The sequence below is a fragment of the Chiloscyllium punctatum genome, chromosome 8, assembly GCF_047496795.1.
Source record: "Chiloscyllium punctatum isolate Juve2018m chromosome 8, sChiPun1.3, whole genome shotgun sequence".
Classification (NCBI taxonomy): Eukaryota; Metazoa; Chordata; class Chondrichthyes; order Orectolobiformes; family Hemiscylliidae; genus Chiloscyllium; species Chiloscyllium punctatum.
The window spans coordinates 81,252,192-81,276,753 of NC_092746.1; the positions used below are offsets into that span (position 1 = coordinate 81,252,192).

Consider the following 24,562-nt stretch of genomic DNA (forward strand, 5'->3'; position numbering starts at 1 on the left):
TGATGGATCACCTCCCTAACTGGTGTAAGGACTACTCTTAGACATTTGCTCATTTGATTGAGCACATACAATGTGTTTGTTGCATTAACTGCTGCCATCTGCTGTGGCTATGACATTGATGCACCATTTTGTCATACAGCAACATGTCCATCCTTTGATTGCTGCTGGGAAGCACGATAAGCTGCTTTTGTGTCTGCATTAAAGGCAAGACAAGAAAGAATTACTGAGAGTCTGTAAGTTCTGATTGAAGCAGCAGTGCGCTAAAGACAAGCCATAGCAGCATTGCTTTGAGTACCCGTTTCGATCCATATGTGTGTTTCTGCATATATATGTCTGAATGCAATGTATCGGTGAACAATTCAGCTCCAACTGTAATGGGCTGAACTGCATTATGACTTAGTCAGATGTGCCATGATGATATTGTTGTTGCTTTGTTGATACCAATCTGTATGGAAGGAGGGGTCAGGTGGTCCCTGACCCTGAACTAAACAGTAGGACCCAGGACCTGCTTTCCAAGGAATGGAGACCTAAAGAAGACTTGGGAGTGGAAGCTGCAAGATAACTGGTGTGACTTTCAAATTGCAAATTGGAACTGTCTAGTTTCTCTGAGAATTTCTTAGGTCAGCACATTGTCGAGCGCACATCCACTAATATCATTTATTGTATCTGTTGCTCCTGATGTGGTCTCCTCTACATTGGGGAGACTGGGCGCCTCCTAGTAGAGCGCTTTAGGGAACATCTCAGAGACACCCGCACCAATCAACCAAACCGCCCCGTGGCCCAACATTTCAACTCCCCCTCCCACTCTGACGAGGACATGGAGGTCCTGGGCCTCCTTCACCGCCGCTCCCTGACCACCAGACGCCTGGAGGAAGAACGCCTCATCTGCCGCCTCGGAATACTTCCACCCCAGGACTTCAATGTGGTCTTCAACAGCTTCCTCATTTCCCCTTCCCCCACCTCATCCTAGTTTCAAACTTCCAGCTCAGCACTGTCTCCTTGACTTGTCCGGACTTGTCCGACCTGCCTATCTCCTTTTCCCCCTATCCACTCCACCCTCTCCTCTTTGACCTATCACCTTCATCTCCTCCCCCACTCACCCATTGTACTCTATGCTACTCTCTCCCCACCCCCACCCTCCTGCAGCTTATCTCTCCACGCTTCAGGCTCACTGCCTTTATTCCTGATGAAGGGCTTTTGCCCGAAACGTCGATTTTGCTGCTCGTTGGATGCTGCCTGAACTGCTGTGCTCTTCCAGCACCACTATCAGTTTTTGCCACATTGTCGAGCTAACCAGAGGTGGTATTATGAAACATAACAACTTTAATTAATTATGTCCTAAGTAACAGTAATGATCATAATTTGACTGGATTTTGCACTCACTTTGATGTTTAGCAGGAAGAATAAAAAAGTAGTCTATTGTTGAAATGGAGACAGGTTGCAGAATTCTGAGGTGCAGAGAAATATATGTGTCCCAGTAGATGAATTATAAACAGAATGCAGGTAAAGCAAGCAATTAGGAAGAAACAGGAAAACAGGGATATTTTGATGCAGATGAATGGGGTAATGATTGTTGAAAGTCAATCATCTCACCTCCAGGGCATCTCTACAGACGTTCCCCAGGGGACTGTCCTAGGCCCAACCATCTTCAACTACTTCATTAATGTCCTTCCCTCCATCATACGGAATATTTGCCGAAGATTGCACAAGGTTCAGCTGTATTCACAACCTCCCCGATACTGAAGCAGTCAGTGTTCAAATGCAACAAGATCTGGACAATATCCAGGCTGGAGCTGACAAATGGCAATAGCAATCCTGCCATGCAAATACCAGGCAATGACCAGCTCTGATAAGAAATAACCTAATCACCACCCTTTGACATTCAATGGTGTTTCTTTCACTGAATTCCCTGCGATCAAAATCCTGGGAGTTACCATTAATCAGTTTGACTTACCACATAAACACAGTGCTTACAAGAGCAGGTCAGAGGCTAGGAATACTGTAGTGAGTAACTCACCTCCTGACTCCCCAAAGCCTATTCACTATCTACAAGGCACGAGTCAGGATGTGATAGAATGCTCCTCACTTTCCTGATTGGAGGTGCCGGTGTTGGACTGGGGTGTACAAAGTTAAAAATCACACAACACCAGGTTATAATCCAACAGGTTTATTTGGAAGCACACTAGCTTTCGGAGCGATGCTCCTTCATCATGTGGTTGTGGAGTATAAGATCATAGGATACAGAATTTATAGTGAACATTTACAGTGTGATTGTAACTGAAATTATATAGTTTCAATTAAGATTAGTTTGTTAAATCTCTCAGCTTTAAGAATGGGCATGTTGGCTTCAGTTCTTTCATATGTACATTCCAGAATTTTCTTAAAGTTCTCAAGTGCTTCCAAATAAACCTGTTGGACTATAACCTGGTGTTGTGTGATTTTTAACTTTGTACCCCACTTTCCTGGATGAGTGCAGTTCCAACAGCAGTCAAGAAGCTTGACACCATCCAAGACAAAGCAGCCGCATCAACAAACATCCACTCCCTTCATCGCTGATGCTCAGCAGCAGGAATATGGACTATCTACAAGATGCGTTGCATAAATTCACCGAAGATCCTTAGTCAGCATCTTCCAAACCCAGAGCTGCTTCCATCTGGAAGGCCAAGAGCAGCAGATATATGGAAACACTACTACCTGCACCAAGTCCTCGTCATCCTGATTTAGAAATATATCGCTGTTCCTTTAATATCACTAGGTCAAAATCCTGGAATTCCTTCCCTGAAGGCATTGTGGGTCAACCTATAGCTGTGGACTGCGTCAATTCAAGAAGACATCTCAGTATCACCCTCACAAGGACAACTATGGACTGGCAATAAGTGCTGGCCAACTAGTGACACCCATGCCTCACAAATGAATAAACAAAAAAGATTTTTAGGTAAGGTAGCGAATAAATCTTGTCATTCAAACCCCTCCACTTCACTATTAGGTTGCTTAAACAAGGCACCTCCATGGAAGAACCCTGCTGCGACTGATCATTTTGGGAAAACTTATCTTAAAAACTGATCTGGCACCTAAATGGACTAAACTACTTAGAAGTCATAGGACCTCACTGACATGAATATCTTCCTCTTAGTGCTACTTTAAATCTTCTAGCTGATTAGGGAAAGAAAATCAATTTAAATATCCTTCCTGCTGCAAATAAACCTTGGAAGCACATCAAACAATTTAATGGGATCTTTCAGCACTTATTGTAAGAATTCCTTCATCATTACTAATTTGCTTAATCAAACAAAATTATTATTTTTGTGCATGCAGATACTTTCCTCGTCTTTTATCTACATTGAAAACATAATCACTCATGTCGAAACATTAAATGCCGCAGGTTCTTTATGTAACACCTCCACAATGTCATTTGTACAGTTTAATATGTTCACCCTCTCTGATGGTCTAATATTTAAGCAACTGGCTTTTTTATGTAGGTAAGTGGTACTGTGCATTCATTCTCCTGAAGTAGCTACTCGTTCTCCCTAGTGAACCTCTTTTGAAAGAATTGAGCTACACTGGGTCAAAGGGGATTGTAAATAATTTGGTTTTGTGGCTTGTACAAACAATTGAGGTAGACAATGTCAGTTTAGCTCCCACTGGACAAGTGATCACAACAAAAGTTTTGTTTTCGAATAAGAGCTGACATAATCTATGGCCACTGGATTAGTGGTGCTGGAAGAGCACAGCAGTTCAGGCAGCATCCAATCTATGGCCATACTAGTCTGAAAACGCCCGATCCCGTCTGATCTCGGAAGCTAAGCAGACTCAGGCCTGGTTAGTACTTGGATGGGAGACCGCCTGGGAATACCAGGTGCAGTAGGCTTTAGTGGGCGGCACGGTGGCACAGTGGTTAGCACTGCTGCCTCACAGCGCCGGAGACCCGGGTTCAATTCCCGCCTCAGGCGACTCTCTGTGTGGAGTTTGCACATTCTCCCCGTGTCTGCGTGGGTTTCCTCCGGGTGCTCCGGTTTCCTCCCACACTCCAAAGATGTGCAGGTCAGGTGAATTGGCCAGGCTAAATTGCCCGTAGTGTTGGGTAAGGGGTAGATGTAGATATTGAGATATCTTGAATAGGGAAGATGTGGAGGAGCTGGTGTTGGACTGGGGTGAGCAAAGTTAAAAATCACACAACACCAGGTTATACTCCAGCAGGTTTCCGAAAGCTAGTGCTTCCAAATAAACCTGTTTGACCATAATCTGGTGTTGTGAGATTTTTAATTTTATCCAAATAGGGAAGCAATGTCATAACACAACCAGTTGAAATTATAGGTCATTGTTGGAGTAACAGAAAACTGTATTTTGTATTTGACCTGGGGCATACTCATTGATTACAAAAAAGAAGGCATTCCTGCCCCTCCCTACCTTTTTACCTCAGCTTCATGGTAATCCCTGCAATGATATTTTACCAAGTCAATGCCTTGTCTCAAGAATTCCATCAAGAGTAGTTTGCTTTTACCAATAGTCAGTGGTGCATCTTTGATTGTTACCACTCATGCAACTTAAACCATTGCACAACACATTTTGCTTATTTTCTTGATTCTTGTTATGGAAGAAAGAGAAGTGACATTTCTGTGACACTTACAATTTCCAATAATTTGTTTATTGCAAGTAAGGTTGTGTTAATTATTTTTATTTTGAGCTCCCTTCAACTGAACATCCAGCAGTATCGTTCCAGGTTTTCCCTTTGCAATCCAGGTGACAGTCTTGTATAATCATTGGACTGTTAATACAGAGAGGTAAAAACAATGACTGCAGATGCTGGAAAGCAAATACTGGATTAGTGGTGCTGGAAGAGCACAGCAGTTCAGGCGCTGCTCATTGGATGCTGCCTGAACTGCTGTGCTCTTCCAGCACCACTAATCCAGTGTTAATACAGAGACCCAAGTAATGTTCTGGCAACCCAGGTTCAAATCCAGCCATGGCAGATGGTGGAATTTGAATACACCTAAAAATCTGGAATTCAGAGTATAATGCTGACCATGAATCCATTGCCAATCGTCAGAAAAACCCATCTGGATCACTAATGCCCTTTAGGGGAGGGAATTGCTTTCTTTATAGTTTAGTCATCATCTTCCAAAACTATGACCACTACCATCTAAAAGGGCAACATTGGTTGAATGAGAACACTATCATCTGCAGGTTCCTCTCCAAATCACTCACCATCCTGACTTGCAAATATATCGCCGTTCCTTCACTGTCGCTGGGTCAAAATCTTAGAACTCCCTCTCTCAAGACATTAAGTCTACCTACCTCCCAAATGAACTGCAGTGATTCATGGCTGTGAATGCAGCCAATAAATGCTGACCCAGACATTGACATCAACATTCCATCAATGACTAAATAAAATCAGGATCAGGCTATATAAAACATTGCATTAATTGCTGTCATATCTTCATATATGGGAAACTACACATCTACACTCAGTAAAATAACTCTTATTGATACAACCTGTTGCTAATAGAGAATACTGTATAGATGATAGGAATATGATAGGAAAATGATAGGAATAATCCTCACTGAGATATTTGGATGCTGCTGAAAACTGCTACAAGGATATGGAAACGTGTTGTAACTATCATCCAAACCCTGAGAATAGCAAATTATTGCCGTGTGTCTTCTTACAAAGAGGATACATTGAAAGTTTTATAAGTCACTATACCATGGCACCTAAATAAATGACAGAAGTCATAAATAATAAGAAAAAGAGTAAAAATTCATTACAGTTCAATTAATGGCTCGTGGATTTGGGGTACACTGGAAAAGCAGGGCTGAGTCAAGATTGCCCTGCCACACCGAGGCAAGACCTCCACACTGGGCAGCTAGAAGACCCGGAGGCCACCTACAAAGTAAGGATTAAACCGTGACACCAAGACGAGACCTCCGTGCTCAGGACTAGACTTTGGGGGCAGATTTTCCTGGTTGTAACAAGTTGGCAAAAAGCTAAGCTCCTTCCTTCCTTCCTTCTGTCAGTGATTGCAGATGATGCAGCCTTCCCAATGGTCTACTGCTGGGTGGCTGGACCACCTCTTGGATTGGCAGTAAACCCCTTTAAGTACACATGATATAATGCTGGTAGGAGCACAGATATTGTTGGTTTAATTTATTCTGAGGTTACCTGGTCCACCTGGTTTCACAAGAACAGCCGGGGTCACTGCTATGCTAGTACCCCTCCTCCTGGGAATTGATTACTTCCAGCATGGAGCCAAAGGACCCCTACGCAAACTGTATTTTTATCTGTAGTTGTCAGCTGCATGTTTTGGAGGCCCAGCCTCCATAATGGTTCAGCTTTCTTACTGGCAAACCCAATCTGGCCTGTATGTTGACAAATGCAGTGTTCCCAATGAACCATTTTGGGTGTGTTTCATGTTAAAATTTCTATATAATTATATAATGTATTGTTATGAGACTGCTCAGTAAATAAGCCAACTGTACTTTACAGTTGAAATGGCAATTTTATTTGTTTTATCTTTGTTATATGTTCTTCTTTGCTTCCACACTTTTTAAGTGGTATGTACCAAAGACAGGTATATGGACTTAGGCCATCGAACAGCTACCAACTCATTGAATGGTGGAACAGGCTCGAGAGGCTGAATGGCTTACTCCTGTTCCCATGTTCCATTCAAAAAGTCATTGTGCCCTGGCCTCAGGAGATAAGACAGGTTTGGAGGCCATGTTCCCAGTTGCATTTTAGCAGGTCTTCAGTACATGTACAAATAGGTTAATTTCCTTTGTTCACTGCTTTCCAGTGATGGATTTGGGTTTGCACAAATGAGTGGGTAAAAGGCCACATGGCACTCTGGGCTGTACTGCCTTGGAAATTCAGGTCATGTGCAGCAACAATGACCCCTAGTGGAGGTAAGTTTATTTTGTTCCCATGGAATATTTAGGTCATGAGAATCCTGTTTCTATGGAGTAGTACACAATCACTGATTGGATACAGCACAGTTTGCAGAAAACAAAAATTACAGTAATAGCTCCAGAGTTATGTAGATACATTTGAGAATTACACTTTTCTTGGAGAAGATTGGAATGAAGGTTTAGTGTGGCGTTTCACCCCTTTTATCTCTGCTGCCTCTCTGTGAAGCAGTTTACCAACTACCAGTCATTGGTTTTCTCCTGATAGCTCTGTGCATTCTTCCTCTTCATATAATGATTCAATTTCCACCGATATGCAAAAATTAAATCTGCCTCACCCACACTCTCACTCTCAGGCACTGCTTTCCAGATCTCAGCTACTCATAGTGTGAAAAAAAACCTCTCCTCATGTCACCTTTGTTCTTTTGTCAATTACCTTAATGCCCTATTTTCTTTCTATCTTACCACCAGTGAGAACAGTTCTTCACTGTCCATTCTATATCGTTTCCTCACAACTTTCTGTACCTCCATTCAACCTTAGTCATCCAGGGGCACCATGAAGGATTATCCTTCTCATTTTCTCCCCTCCCCTCCCTGATCTGTGGTAATCCTCAGGTTAATCCACCACCAATCTAATGAGAGTGGGGTCTATGACAACCTTTTAGAAGTCCACAACACAAAAAATACATTTCAGCCATCATCTGTGCTGTTCAAAAACAAGCGACTATCTATTCCAATTCCATTTTCTCATCCTTGTATACCTTGACATCCCAAATGCCCATCAAATACTTCTTAAATATTATGAGGTTTTCTGTCTCGACCACAGTTACAGGCAGTGACTTCGAGATTCCAACTGCATTTTCCTGATATTCCCTTCATATACTCAAAAATATTTTCCTCACGTCTCCTCTAAACCTCCTGCTTCTTACCTCAAATCTATGACTTTGGTTTCTGATCTCTCCACTAAGGGAAAAGGTTCCTTCCTTTCTACCCCGTCTATGTCTCTCATAATTTGATGCATCTCAATCATGGCTCCTGTTCAGTCTCTTCAGCTCCAAGGAAAACAATCCCAGTTTATCCAGTCTGTCTTCATAACTAAAACTCTCCATCTCAGGCAACATCTGGGTAACTCTGTTCTGCAATCACATCCATCCTACAATATGGATTCCAGAACTACACACAGTACTCTAGTTGTGGCTACAGCATAACCTCCTGCTATTAAATGCTTTGCTAATAAATTCAGGTATTCTGTATGCCTTCTTAGCCACTTTATCTACCTGTCCTGATACCTTAAGAGACTGGTGGACATGTACACCAATATTCCTCTGATCCTTGGTGCTTCCCAGGGTCATCCTGTTCATTACGTATTCCCTTGTCTTGTTTGCATCAACTCACATTTATCCAGATTGAATTCCATTTGCCTGTGATCAGCCCATCTGACCAGATGTCTATATTATCCTATAATGTAAGGCTATCCTCCTCACCTTCTCCAAAAAAAAGTCTTGCTCTCCCTAAAATGTCTATATAACTGAAGTTCCTCAACTCTGTAATTTTGTAATATTTGCACTCTAACACCTTCACATCTCTCCAGTGATGTATCACACAGAACAGGATGCAATATTCAACTTGTGGTTGAAACAGTATTCCTTTCATGGTGAACATAGAGGCAAAGAATGCAAAAGCTATTAACAAAGATAATGATACTGTTTGCTTTATTAACTGATCAAAAGGCATTAGGAGACCTCCTACTGAAGGCCAGCATTGGCCCACTCATCCCCTTTAGCTGATGAATCAATCCTCTTCAATGCTGAACACCAAATGGAAGACATTTGAAGAATGCAAGAGCAAAGAAAGCAATCATGAAAGAGCCCAAAGTCCATCACTTAAAAGGGGTTGAGCAAGATCACTACTGATTGAACTGCCTAAGTCCTGAAGGACAGAGATTTTAGTTTGTGTTTGCATCAGATGGTGAAGGAACCATCTGGTGAAGGATAAAACCTTCTTGATGTTGTCCTCGTCCTCATCTATCCAACTGCAACTGATTCATCTGCCTTTGATGTAATGGCGAGAGTGACTGTTGTACAGTGCAGATTCAGATTCAGTATATCAACATGAGGCACTTTGACCATCGCCAGCAACAGAATTGTGTTCAAGTATAATGTGTAATCTGACAGTCTGACATATCCCCCACTCTACCATTACCATTAAGCCAGGTGATCAATCCTGGTTCAGTGGAGAGTGCATAAGGACATGCCAGGATTAACTAAAAAATGAGATGACAAAGTGGCGAAGGTAAAACACAGGACCTGTGTGCCAAATGAAGGACTGGCAAGTGATGGACAGAGCTAATTGATCCCACAACTAACAGATCAGATCTACGCTCTGCAGTCCTGCCACCTTCAGTCATGAATGGTGGTGGTCACCTAACAAGAGGAGAATGAAGCTGCACAAACAGCAACCCAGTGCATTGGTATGAAAGACAAGGCTGAAGCACTTCCATCTATCTTAAGCCAGAAATGATTGATCATCCATTTCAGCCTTGTTCTGAGGTCCCCAATGTCACAGATTACAGACTTTAACAATTTAGTTCTTTCTACAAGAAATCGCTGAATGAGCTGGTTGCTGCTAGGGGCTGACAACATTTAAGCAATAAATGTGTAATGAAGATGTGTACTTCTGAAGCACCTGCATGCCAACCAAGCTGTTTCAGTATTAGCATCCACTTGGTAAAGTGGAAGGTTGCCTAAGTATATCCTGCTTATAGAAAACAAGAGAAATCCAACTTGCCCAATTAGTCTATGCTCAGCCATCAGAAAAAGATGGAAGGAAAAGTTGGCAGTGCGTTCAAGTGGCAGTTGTTCAGTAATAACCTGCACAGGGATGTTCAGTTTGGATTCCCCCAGGGGCACTCATCTCCTGACTTGCTTGGTCCAAAAGAGCAGAACTCCAAAGGTAAGGTGACAGTGACTGCCCTTGACATCAAGGCCTTATTTGACTAAGTGTGGTTGGAGTCATACCTAACACAAAAGAAGATGGCTGTGGATTTTGGAGGTCAGTCATCTCAACTCCTGGACACCTTTGCAGGGGCTCCTCAGGGTAGTGTCCCAAATCCAGCCATCTTCATCAAAACTTCCCCCCCACCCCCCCTTATTGTGTGGTTAGAAGTGGAGACATTAGCAGATGATTGCCCAAAGTTCAGCACCATTTGCAACAACTCAGATAATGAAACAATTTGTGTCCACATATAGCAAGTCCTGGACTATATCTGGCTTATAACATTTATACTTGCGCAAGTGCCAGGCAATGAGAGAGAATCTAACCACCTCCCTGTAGACTCTGATCAGTGGCATTATTATTGCTGAGTTCCCCCACGATCAGCAGCCCAGTTACCATTGATCTGAAACTGAACTGGGCAACTCATTTAAACAGTCTAGCTTCAGTGACAGGTAAAAGGCTGAGAATTTGGCAATGACTCACTTGCCTCCAATGGGGCAATCTTTTCAGATGAGTGCAAGACAAAAACTTCAACAAAACCGAAACATAGAAGATAGGCCCTATGAGCCTGCTCTGCCATTCAATCTGATCATGGCTGGTTACTCAGTCCCCTGTTCCTGCCTTCATCCCATTCTCTTTGAATCTTTTGTACTAAAAATTATGTCTGTCTCATTCTTGAAAACATTCAATGTTTTGACCTCAACTATAATCTGTGGTAGAGAATTCAACTGGCACACCACTGTTTGGGTGAATAAGTCTCTCCTCATCTCCATCCAGAATGGCCTACCCCGACTGTTAGATTGTGACCCATGGTTCTGGACTCCCCAGTAATCGGGAACCTTCTTCATGCATTTACCGACCAATTAAAATGTGTCTTTTTGTTCGACAGTACTTCAGTTCTGCCTACAACAATTATTGGTTATGTGAGTGTTACAAGTCTTTGATTATAAGTCGGGAATTCTTTATCTGAAAACCTTGGGACCAGCTGTTTTCTAGATACAATAACAATTATACAGGGTAGTTCTATTCAGGTCCTAGGCCTGAACAGACTTAATAGCGAAGTTGTTTTCCAAAAGGCCCAAATTCAAAATGTCCACAGGTCCATTTGGCTCTGCTGTTACGAAAATGTTCAGTTTTTAGGCCTTTTCTGTTTTCAGGCATGAGGATGAAGGATATCTGATCTTTATATCATTAGTTTGTTCAATGCATCTGCCTCTCATTTTCAGATTTGGTTACCATTAAATATAGAACCTCAATCAGCCAGGATCATGCTCCATTTACACTTTCCAAAAAGGTGGAGTTCAGAAGCAAATGCTTCTAAATTTTCTTTGTCAGTATCATAGTGCAGCTGTTGAAGGGTTTGTCATGCTGGGATTTTGACCCTTTGCCTCTCATTTTGTTTGCACTGAAGTGATGGATAGAATGCCCTGTTTCACTCCCTCAAATGCAGTGACACGACAGGGTTTCTCCCCCACTGCATTTGTGCTCCGCCTCTCTGTTCCAATTTAGGTAAGCGCATGTATAATGCATTTATAAATCTACAATTATTGAACTTTTCTCTTCAGTCTTTTGAAATTGCTTGTCTGCAGACAATAGCTGAAGATCAATGAGAAGTGAATATATTGACCTTTATGTTGTATCAACACAAGTGAAGATTATATGTGAGATGATTTAAAAAGAATCTGTTGTGCTGCCAGCTCAGTTATTTGAGCCTAATTGCTTTCTATAATGTAGTCTTGTCAAGATTTCTGTGAATGAACAAAAAACTTACTTTACATCATGTTTCTGCAACTTCAAGATGCCCAAAGTGAAGTATTTTTGAAGTGGTAAAGTTCTAATGCAGGGGATGTGGCTTAGAATGGTACCATGCATGAAAATGTGTTTAATAACCAGACAATCTGTTTCAGTTAAATTAGTTTGTGATAAATACTGGCTAAGAGACCTTAGAGCGCCCCTGCTCTTCGAAATAGTGCCATGGGACTTTTTACATCCAAAGACACTGTGGTGCTCCCTTGGTATTGACTGGAGTGTCAGCCTAGATCTTTTGCTCAAATCTCTGGCCTTTTAAATAGAACTTGAACTTGAGCACATGCTTTTGTCTATTGATTCCATAGACCCACAAAGGATACCTTTGCTTCCTGTTGAGGTAAGATAAGTGTGTATTGAGATGGACCAAATAAGTTTGCATTATGATATAAAAGCATAATGTTGGATGTTGCAAATCTGAAATGAAAAACAGAAAATTCTGGAAATGCTCTGCAGAATGGGCAGGTCTTGTGATGAGAAAGATTGATGGCTTCCTCAGAGAGATAACAAGTTCTGAGTAAGTACAGAGACAAAGGCAGGGAAGACATGAACAAAAGGGAAGTCTGTGTGAGAGTGGAAGGCAGAAGAGGTTGAATGGGGAAAAGAAGAACGTTCATAAAAAAATGAGTGTTAATGAACCAAACGAAGAAATGTTGATCTGGAGGTGATGTAAATGGTTGAAATAATATTGTTGCCAGTGTCTCCTGCCAGAGGAAGACAAAGAATGATTGTGATTTGAAATTGTTGAACTAGTTTTGTCAAAAAACCTCTAAAATTCTAGACCAAAAGATGGGGTGTTGTTCATGGACCTTCCATTCAGTTGAATTAGAGCAGTGTAGACATTTGAAGATAGAATTATCAGTGAGGGAATGGGGCTGGACAATTCAAACAACAAACAACCAGAAGTCAAGGGTCATGTTGAAGAGACATTCCTAAAAGTAATCAAGTCTGCATTTGATCCCTCCAGTGTGAAAAACATTGTGAGCAACAGATACAGCAAAGTCAATTGAAAGAGTAAATCATTGTTTTATCTCAGAGGTATGTTGGGAGACCTGGATGGTCGGAATGCAGGAGATTCAGACTTACATTTTTTTGAATCATTCACAGCATGTGGCATTGCTGGTAAGTGTTATCATTCCCTAGTTGTCCTTCAGCTGAATATGTTGTGAGACTATTTCAGAGAACATTTGGAATCGGCCACATTGTTGTTAATCCGGACTCACATGTAGATCAGACCAGAAAAAGTTGGCAGATTTCCTTCCTTAAAATGCATTAGTGAATCAGATGAGTTTTCAAGATGGTTGATGGTGGTGTTGCAGTCACCAACTTTCATTTCCAGATTTATTCATTAAATTTAACTTGTATCAACTGCTGTGGTGGGATATGAACCCAGGTACCCATTGCATTAGCCTGGGTCCTGTAGATTATTAGTCTGGTACAACTGTACTGGCATCACTTCCCCTCTAACAACATGCTATCCTTATAAATTGCAATTGAAGCCAATTACAAAAAAAGTAGGAACATAAGGAGAGCACATTTAACTTCTCAACCATACTGCACAATTCAATGAGATGATGGCATATGTGTGTCCCAATTATCCATGTCGATCTTGCTCTATGCTCCTTTGTATTTTTTAGTTGAGAAGAATATAAGTGTCTGGGTTAAATTGATAATTGAAGAAATTTCAACATTTTTATCACACTTTTGGAGTGTTCTATATCCTAGAGTATAATCTGCACAGGCAAAACCTGAAAGGAATAATGAAGGATTTATTCAAGCGATCATTGCCCACTCATTATAGGGAAACGTTTCAAATAGATGTTGTATATTGTTACCTTTTTAGTTCTCAGCTGAATCAATAGGTTTCTTTATTTTCCTAATGACTCCTTGCTGGCCTTCACTGTGGTATTATTCAGAGCGTTCTTTGGTCTATGTTAAAATCTTTCCTCTGAGTCAGTACACTAAGCTCCACCACATGAACTATAGTAAAACCGGCACAGCCAGTAGATTTCACAAGAGTGGTAAGATATCTATTTGCAAATTAGTCCCTAGTGACTTGAGCTATAACAGCTACATTAGTGTTGGCATAAATTAGAGGCCAGCTGCTTTCTCACAAGCAGCAAAATACAATCGTGGAGAGTTAACCCAGGTCACTCATACAAGAGTTTGCAATCAATTTGTGTACAGTATCTGTGTAGAGAAACACCTACCTGCCATGCCCATCATTGATGGTGCACAGCCCAAAGAAGTATAGAAGGGGTGAAAATACTAAAAACAAAACATCAAAACAAATCATGTTTTGTCAAATATGAATGAAATTTGTATTTGTGGAGATAATGCCAATGTTACCATAGTTAATATATATGTCTGGCTCACCCAGAGAGTGCAGTACAGAGTCAAACTTCTCATAAATCCCAAGAGTTGGTACAAATTGCTTGAATACATTCCCACTCTCTTATTTTAACTGAAGCATGAAAATTCAGGCAGCCCAGGTTGTGAACGGGTTCTGTTTTGGAGTCTGTTCACAAGTCGATTTGAACACAACCTAGAAGATAATGCAGGACGATGTAAAAGAACTGTTCGTAAGTACAAGAAACATCGTATGTCGGTTCTAAATTACACCCCTGTATGTTCATAAGTTCAAGGGTTTGTAAGTCAGACATTTGTAAATTAGGGACTCCCTGTGAATGAAAAGAGGTGGTTGACTGTAGACATCTATGGATGAAAACATAGTTAATAGTAAGTTTTAGTTTATTATCTTATAACCACAACCTGAGAGAGCATTTCTGTGGTATTTATAATAAACATTTCCAGCTTGCGTGCCACCATTTGATAACAGCATAATCAGCAACTTGCATTCATGAGCATTTTGAGGGTTGCAAAATGTGCAAGGGCACTTCACAGATGTGTACATTGTCATTAAAACAATGGCAGAAATATTAATCAAACGTTGATCAAAGAGGAAGTTAGTTATTTTAATTGGCCTGCTTCCATTTGTTATTTCACAACTCTGGAACAGGAGAGACTTGAACCTGAGCCTCCTGAGTCAGAGGTAGGGGTATCATCACTGTGCCACAAGAGAAAAATTTTAATTAAATTTTTCATAAGCCAGAGGCTTGAACACTGAGCTCCAGAGCTGTGGCCTTGATGGTAAAGGTATTTACACCAATGATTGGTGAAGGAAGTGACAGATGAATATAATCTTCTGGCATACTGGCTGAGATTATCAATTTTGTGCCCGTTGGTGCTAAATAAGGAGCAGTTTGAGCTAGCTTCAAACCTAATTGAAATGTTCCAACCTTACTTCATGAGTGATGACAATGCCCAATACTCTTAGCAGCCTCAAGCTAAATTGGTAGCAAATAAAATATAACATTTTAATTAAGTTAAAATATGTATTTTTTTCAAGTATCTGACATGCAGTTGGTAAGTTATTGCCAAAGCTAGAAAAAATAAGGGACGATGGATCGGAAGAAATCCCACAAATCAGCAAACAGATTCATCCACGTAGTCACTTTTTTTCGATCAGAAAGGCCAATCTATTTTCACTAGAAATCAGAAAATGATATGCTTTTTCTGCCCTTTTCCAAAGCAATCTGACGCCTCTCTCATTTCACTGTATATAATTTATTTCAGTTGTTCTGTAGCTAGTATTTTTGTTCATGTTAACAGAGATAATTTGTCACAGTAGGTCAGATGCAAAGATTGTTATGAAACAATTTGATTATCATGGTAAATATCATTTCTACTGACCTAGATGACTGAGTGTGAAAATAGATAAATAGAGAATACAATGCTTTGGAGAATTCAAAACTTCTCTCTGATCATACAAGATTTTTCTTCAAACTTAATCACACAAGAATGACATCTCTTATGTTTATTGTATGCCAGGCTGGGAGGTCCTTCTGTGACTGAGTGTGATAACGTAAGATTTTCATATCACTGATATCTACAGTTCTGAAGAAGAGTCATATCAAGCTGTCAACATTAACTTGTTTCTCTCTACACAGATGCTGCTGGACCTGCTGAGTTTCTCCAGCATTATTCAGAACTGGGTTCTCTCTCAATCACTTAATAGTATTTGTAGTAGACCTGCCCCCATCATTTCAAAAGTGGTATCATTTCTGTATTCTGTCCTCATGAAATAATGTACTCTGGACTTTCACAATCACCTATGCGGAATAACTTTGTTACAGGATTACGCTGCGCAAAAGGATTAACCAAACAAATACTGTATATAAAAGATTGAGAGAGATCCATTACAGTTCTTCAAAATATTGATATACAATTGAAGTAAACATTTCACATGAACACAGAAAAAAATTAATATTATTAAAAGAGAAAGAAGATAACTGCAAGAAATCAAACTCCTTGAACAAAACTCAATAAAATTACAGCTGATCATGTTATGGTCTTAGTTTTATATTCTGTCTGCCCACACCATTCTTGATACCCTTCTGTACCAAAAAGCAATCCACCAACTCATCTTTGAATAAGCAATCCACCGACTCTGCTTTCTGTGGAAGAGGAAAACAATCCCGAGAGAAAACATACCTTCTCATCTCCATCTTAAAAGGGAGGTCTCTTGTTCTTAAACTTTGTCCCCTGATTCTAGTCAACTCAAGAAAGGGAAACCTTTTCAGGTCCCACACAATCTTCTGTGTTTCAATAGGATCACTTCTCATTCTCCTCAACTCCAATGAGTCCAGCCTGTTAGGCCTTTCTTCGTGAGTCCAGTGGACTTCCTTTGAACTGATTCTGAAGTAAATATATTTTAAATATACCTTGTATTCCTATATTATAAATTATTTTAAAATAAAAGGACCAAAGTTTTACCTAGTTTTCCATTTGTAGTCTTTGCAAGCCCTTCTACAGCTGGTGTACTTTAAATTCTATTTCCTTTGCAATAAGCACCAATATTCCGACTGATTCTTCATCATTGGCTCAATCTGAATACTAACTTTTTGTGATTCATGTGCCAGGGCACTGAGATTCCTCTGCACCTCAGAAATCACTCCAGTGAAATTGTGTATTGCTTTTTACCTCTTGCTACCTAAGTGGACATGTTTGCATTCTCCCACATTGTACTCGATCTGCCAGATTTTCGCTCATTTGCCAATATGCCTTTTCAGACTGGCATATAAATCCAAACATGAAAAAGTCTGGTTTTGAAGCAGCAACAAGCGCGAGGCAAGGAGGCGTCCTGTCGGAGGAGAGTTATTTACGGCACATGAGGAAGGATTGTTTGCGCTAGCATCAGTGTGGTGTTGCCGAGCTGCATTAAAAGTTCAAGAAATGTGAAGCTGAGCCTAGGTTTGGCAATCCTGATTAAATATTTATGACACTGCAGACAGGACGTTGGCTTGCTCGGTCACCCCCCACTCCATGCTCAGTGACATCTTTGGCATCAACTCTGGCTCTGACTTGTTCAATAAGCAGCTTCATGATTGTGTTAAGAAATCAGAGTGTTACTGTTACAATACAGATTCTGGATCAGATTCCCAATCTCATTATGGGCACCGACAGGATACCCCAAACTGGTCAGCTCCCCAGTGAGGAGGATTGAACCACCTCACCTTCTTTATTCATCCACCTCTTTGGTTGTTTTCAATCTGCAAAGTATCTTGTGGGTATCAATCTCTCAGTCCCAAATGTGTTTATGTTTTAAAAGGAGCCAATTTAACAAGGCTTCATTGAGTTATCAAAGAATGAGGTTCTTAATGACTAAATGTGAAAATTAGTATCGCACATTCACACAGATTAAAAATATGGGGTGGTCTAAATCTGTAATAGTGGATAGTGTAAATAGACAAGGTCTTCTTCCTGAGGTGGGGGAATCCAGAACTAGAGAGCATGGTTTTAGGGTGACCGGGGAAAGATTTAAAAGGGACCCAAAGGGCAACCTTTTCACACAGAGGGTGGTGTGTGTATGGAATGAACTGCCAGAAAAAGTTGTGGAGTCTGGTACAACTGCAACATTTAAAAGGCATCTGGGTAGGTATATGAATATGAAGGGTTTAGAGGGAAATGGGCCAGATTAATTTAGGATATCTGGTTGGCGTGGATGAGCTGGACTGAAGGGTCTGTTTTCATGCTGTACATCTCTACAACTCTATGACTCTACAACGTTCTAACTATTCCCACAAAAATCAGCTTTAGTTTTCCCTCCTATCCCTATGATTCTATAAGGTCTTAAGAGAAGAATCAAAAAGTAGCAGAAAATGGATATACCAAAATCTTGCCTGACTTTACAAATGTACGATAAGAACAAGGTTAACATATATATGTATCAGTCTGAATTGATGGTGAAGAATGGCTGGTTAACCATTGTGGATGTTGCAATGAAGTTACCAGTAGCATTGATGTTAATTGTTGAACAGTCTGACAATCCTTAGTTGTGCCGAATGTTTGACATTCTGTAATTCTGATTCCTTTCAATTGTAAACAAATTCCAACATTCAGGGTAGAGAAAGTCTTTTTGTTGTTTGATTTCCCCTTTGTTGAGCTGCTAGCTAGCTGACTTCAAACACTCAGAGTAAGAGGAGGTCTCTACCTGCAACACAGAAAAGACAAGATCATTCTTAGAATGTGTCCTTCACAACATATCAATGCTCAAACCTAAGCTGGTGTACATAAGAATGTTCAGTATCACAAGCGTTTTGTCGTAGAGTTAAAACTGTTTTTTTTAAAACTCTGTCCTTGTGTACTCTTCAAAGGGAAGAGTGCAATATGTATCTGTAGTCTGGGCCGATAATCCATATTGGTAGCTTACTGTTAAGCAGGGGAGTGTCAGCTCTTTCTTATCTCTATGGTCCAATTTGTTCTGATTTACCTCTAGCACCCCCACCCCTTCCACCAACCCTAAACCCCCATCACCCTAGTCAAGGTGAGCAATAAAAATAATGGAAATGATGGCTCCATTGTGTTGTGAGGATAAAGCTGTGGTGGGAAGTTAAAATTGGGCTTATGGCTTGCGTAGATGACCATTCAAAACTCTTGTTCTTCTCAAGGTGTAACCTTAAGCAGTTATCTGGCTGGTCTCTCTGAGCTACCTCAAGACAAAGTCACTTTATAATTGTAATTTCTATTATTAGACGGTATTTCTGTTTGTCTTCTGTTTGCCACTTCAGTACAGGCCAAGACTGGCATTCAGTCCATATATGGGGCCTAAAGCTACTGGTTTTGTTTGAATTTGACTGTTGCTAGTTAGAGTCTAATTGGGTTATAATATGCAGTTGATGGGAAAATTCAATTTGATGCAAAGTATGTAATAAATTACATTTTCATTATCAGTGTAAACAGCATGTTTTACAATCAGTAGGGAGAGTGCTGCTTGCAGAACATGATTCCTCCAACGTCCTGAAGAACTGCTGCACTTTTTCATGTGAGTGTTTTCTGTCACATAATTCACTTCCCATGTGGTTTAAATGAATCAACGCTGCAAAGCTGTAATAAAGAAAACAAGAGTCTTCAATCTCCAAATATTGCACCAAAAGAATAATTGTCTTCTCTATTCTCTCAGTCTTTTCTTTAGTTTATCTTATTGTCTGGTGAAGCTATGTTTTCAAACATATGCTAAACCAATTTTAAACAATGGTTTTATTCTTCATTATCTTGAAAGATTTTGAAAATACTTACACCTGATCTGGTAGATGAAGAAATTGTTCCTCAGAATTTTCTGCTAAAGATGTCTTGATGTAGATTCTTGGTGTTCATTTGTAAAATCAGGCCTTGGAAAGTATCTCAATTTTCTGCCAATTTTTGGTCCTTCTCTTAAAGCCTTATAGGGACAGGAGGGGCGAACTAAAGCCGATTGTGTGGGAACAATTAGAACGTACTAGAAGATTTATCCACTTTCTCATCACAATATGGTCAATTGCAATTTTAAACTAAAGCTGATAAATTTGGAAGAGTTCTTGAGCTCCAAGTAATTTGGGAGACAAATGTTATTTTTCCCTGGTGACTGAGTGGGGTGGCAGTGGTGACTTTCCTTCTATGAAAAAAGCCGTTAGAATCTGGATCCAGGCAGACTCAGATTTTTTTAAAGAATTCTTGAGTTTGGAGGAACAAGAGCTTTTCTCAGGGCCCTATAAGATAACCTTATGCTTCTTGTGCACTGTGCTTGCAGCAATCCCAATTTTCCTCCTTTGAATTCTGACAGGTTCCCACTTGCTGTCTGTGAGTTTCCCAATTCTATCAGCTATCCAGGATGTTTTAACTGGCAAATGACATGCAGATAGATCCCAGCAGTTAAAATGAGCTGATTTTCCTGGCTATACGTTCAAATGGGTGGACTGCTGTTAACGCTGCTTGAAAATCGATTATATTTACACCTTTGAAGAAGCTAAGCAGCCTGTAAAAGTAAATGATAGTAAAAGTTTATTTCAATACATAAGAAACAAACGAGAGGCAAAAGTAGATATTGAGCCACTTCAAATTGATGCAGGAAAGCTAGTGATGGGAAATGAGGAAACAGCTGAAGAATTTAATGAATACTTTGTCTTCATTAAATTCTTCAGTCTTCACAGTGGAAGACATGAGTATTATCCGAACAATTAAGAAAAGTCAAGGGGCAGAGTTGAGTATGGTGGCCATTACAAAGGAGAAAGTACTTGAAAAGCTAAAAGGTCTAAAAACTGATAAATCTCTTTGCCCAGATGAGCTACATCCTAGAATTCTGAGGGAGATCGCTGAAGAAATAACGGAGGCATTGGTTGTAGTCTTTCAAAAGTCACTGGAGTCAGGGAAAGTCCCAGATGATTGGAAAATCGCTGTTGTAACCTCCTTGTTCAAGAAAGGATTAAGACAAAAGATGGAAAATTATAGGCTTATTAGCCTAATCTCAGTTATAGGTAAAATTCCAGAATCCATCGTTAAGGATGAGATTTCTAAATTCTTGGAAGTGCAGGGTCGAATTAGAACAAGTCAGCATGGATTTAGTAAGGGGAGGTCGTGCCTGACAAACCTGTTAGAATTCTTTGAGGAGGTAACAAATAGGTTAGACCAGGGAAACCCAGTGGATGTGGTCTATCTTTGAAAAGGTGCCTCATGGGAGGATGCTGAATAAGGTGAGGACCCACGGTGTTCGAGGTGAGCTACTGGCATGGATTGAGGATTGGCTGTCTGACAGAAGGCAGAGAGTCGGGATAAAAAGTTATTTTTCGAAATGGCAGCTGATGACAAGTGGTGTCCCGCAGGGTTCAATGTTGGGGCCCAGCTGTTCACTTTATATATTAATGATCTGGGTGAAGGGACTGGGGGCATTCTGGCGAAGTTCACTGATGATACAAAGTTAAGTGGACAGGCAGGTAGTTCTGAGGAGGTGGGTAAGCTACAGAAAGATTTAGACAGTTTAGGAGAGTGGTCCAAGAAATGGCTGATGAAATTCAATGTGAGCAAATGCGAGGTCTTGCACTTTGGAAAAAGAACATTGGTATGGACTATTTATTAACGGTTAGAAAATTCATAAAGCCAAAGTACAAAGGGATCTGGGAGCGCTAGTACAGGATTCTCTAAAAGTTGACTTGCAGGTTGAGTCCATGATTAAGAAAGCAAATGTAATGTTGTCATTTACTTCAAGAGGGTTGGAATGTAAAAGCAGTGGATGTGCTACTAAGACTTCATAATGCTCTGGTTAGGCCCCATTTAGAATACTATGACCAGTTTTGAACCCCACACCTCAGGAAGGACATACTGGCACTGGAGCGTGTCCAGCAGAGATTCACACGGATGATCCCTGGAATGATAGGCATAACATACGATGAACGGCTGAGGATCCTGGGATTGTATTTGTTAGAGTTCAGAAGGTTGAGGGGAGATCTAATAGAAACTTACAAGGTAATGCAAGGCTTAGAAAGAGTGGACGCTGGGAAATTGTTTCCATCAGGCGGGGATACTAGGAGTTGTGGGCACAGCCTTAGAATTAGTGGGGGTCAATTTAGAACGGAAATGAGGAGACATTTCTTCAGCCAGAGAGTGGTGGGCCTGTGGAATTCATTGCCACAGAGTACAGTAGAGGCCGCGATATTAAATGTCTTCAAGGCAGAGAATGATAAATTCTTGATCTCACAAGGAATTAAGGACTATGGGGAGAGTGTGGGTAAGTGGAGTTGAAATGCCAATCAGCCATTATTAAATGGCAGGGTGGGCTTGATGGGCCGAATGGCCTTACTTCCACTCCTATTTCTTATGGTCTTCTTACGGTCTTATGGTCTTGTCTGTGCTAGCTTTCTGAAAGAATTATCTCCCTTACCCTTTGCCTTTTGCAGTGATTGCTTTTCAATAATTTTCTACTTTTGTTTGTTTGCTGTCGATGGATTCTGTTTCCATGATTGTTTCCAGAAGGGACTCCATTCCATGTGCTGACAAGCCCCAAGTTCAAAGATTTAACTTAATATCTTAATGCGTATCTTTTAGTGATGATGCTAAGCTTGGATCCTCTGCTTAATGCCTTGTCGAACAATGGAAATAATTTTAACCTATCCAGCCTATCAAGACCTCTCATAATTCCAGTCTATTCTGCTTGATTTCCTTTTCATTCCTTTACAGTCAGCCTTTTTAAAATGGTTTGTATGGGTTTGGTCCTTGGGAATTTGAAGCATTTATGAAAAAAAAACAAGTCATTGAGATAGCTAAATGCCAGCATAACTTTACTACGTGGGAAGGTAGCTGTATACTGTTCCTCACAAAAGACGTTATGAAAATGTCAGTGAAATGAATACCAGGATCTGAACATTTGCTTTTGATACTGGGTAAAAATCCTTTTGAACTATTAGTCAATTATTGATAACAGTTTTATTTTATGAACAAAGGCAAACAATAATGGGATGTTTATGAGGGGACAGGCTTTGCTGTTCTTTTCTTCCCCTTTTAAGCCTTTGAGATAGTTGTGTTAAGTACAAAAGGTCATGCTTTCAGAGTTGGCAGATTTTAAGTCACCACCTACAATTTTCCTGGCAAGTATCATTTGCAGAAAGAGATTGCTGTATTTGATTGTTGATTTTCACAGGAGTCTGAGAGTGCCCATTCTAGCTAAGATTGAATGATAGATTTGAACATTTGCTCTCAAGCGTTTGTTTTGAATTTCAATAGAATCCTTAAAATGTGGAAGAGGCCATTCGGCTGACAAACCCTCCAAAGAGCATCCCACCCAGATCCACCCCCTATCCCTGTAACCCTGCATTTCACAAGGCTGCACATTCTTGGACACTATGGGCAATTTAGCATGGCTAACCCACCTAACCTGCACATTGTTGGACTGTGAGAGGAAACCAGATCACCCAGATGGAAACCATGCAGACGCAGGGAGGATTTTCCACACAGATAGTCACCCGAAGATGGAATCAAACCAGGGGCCCCTGACATTGGCAAGGCCAGTGTTAACCACTGATCCACCATGCCACTTGTGACAACTGCTGACTAATGGGGAATACCATCTCTATCGGTATATCAGTAGTAAAAAAATGACTTGAGTAAGATTAAGACCAATCAAGGATAGTAGTGGGAAGTTGTGCATGGAGTCAGAGGAGATAGGGGAAGCGCTAAGTGAATAGTTTTCGTCAGTATTCACACTGGAAGAAGACAATGTAGTCAAGAAGAATACTGAAATGCAGGCTACTAGACTAGATGGGATTGAGGTTCACAATGCGGAAGTGTTAGCAATACTTGAAAGCGTGAAAAAAGATAAGTCCCCTGGGCTGGATGGGATTTATCCTAGGATTCTCTGAGAAGCCAGGGAGGAGGTTGCAGAATCTTTGGCTTTGATCTTTATGTCGTCATTGTCAGCAGGAATAGTGCCGGAAGACTGGAGGATAGCAAATGTTGTCCCCTTGTTCAAGAAGGGGAGTAGAGACAACCCTGGTAATTATAGACCTGTGAGCCTTACTTCAGTTGTGGGTAAAGTGTTGGAAAAGGTTATAAGAGGTAGGATTTTTAATTATCTAGAAAGGAATAAGTTGATTAGGGATAGTCAACATGGTTTTGTGATGGGTAGATTGTGCCTCAGAAACCTTACTGAGTTCTTTGGGAAGGTGGCCAGATAGGTGGATGAGGGTACAGCGGTTGATGTGGTGTATATGGATTTCAGTAAGGCATTTGATAAGGTTCCCCAAGGTAGGCTATTGCACAACATAGTGATGCATGGGATTGAGGGTGATTTTGCGATTTGGATCAAACATTGGCTCGCTGAAAGAGGACAGAGGGTGGTGGTTGATGGGAAATGTTCATCCTGGAGTTCAGTTACTAGTGGTGTACTGCAAGGATCTGTTTTGGGGCCATGGCTGTTCGTCATTTTTTAAATGACCTGGATGAGGACATAGAGCATGCGTTAGTAAATTTGTGGATGACACTAAGGTCGGTAGAGTTTTGGAAAGTGCCGAAGGATGTTGAGGGTTACAGAGGAACATAGATATGCTGCAGAGCTGTGTTGAGAGGTGGCAAATGGCGTTTAATGCAGCAAAGTGTGAGGTGATTCACTTTGGAAGGAGTAACGGGAATGCAGAGTAGTGGGTTAATGGTAAGATTCTTAGTAGTGAAGATGAGCAGAGAGATCTTGGTGTCCATGTACATGGATCAGTGAAACTTGCCACCTAGGTTGATAGGGTTGTTAAGAAGGCATCCAGTATGATAGCTTTTCTTAGTAGAAGGACTGAGTTTCGGAGGTCATGCAGCAGCCGTACAAAGCTCAGGTGCAACTGCACTTAGAGTATTACATACAGTTCTGGTCACCGCATTATAGGAAGGATGTGGAAGCTTTGGAAAGGATTCAGAGGAGAACATTACTAGAATGTTGACTGGTATGGAGGGAAGGTCTTATGAGAAAAGGCTGAGGGACGTGAGGCTGTTTTTTTTAAAAGAAGGTTGA

General features: G+C 40.7%; 1 protein-coding gene and 1 non-coding gene across 2 annotated transcripts in view; both read left to right on the top strand.

Moving 5' to 3' along the window:
* Positions 1 to 24,562, top strand: part of LOC140480696 (plexin domain-containing protein 2-like) — a 415,414-nt gene that overhangs the window by 58,747 nt on the left and 332,105 nt on the right. The window lies entirely within an intron of this gene.
* LOC140480946 (5S ribosomal RNA) lies at positions 3,750 to 3,868 on the top strand. The gene has a single exon (XR_011961428.1). It is a non-coding gene; the product is annotated as a 5S ribosomal RNA (ribosomal RNA).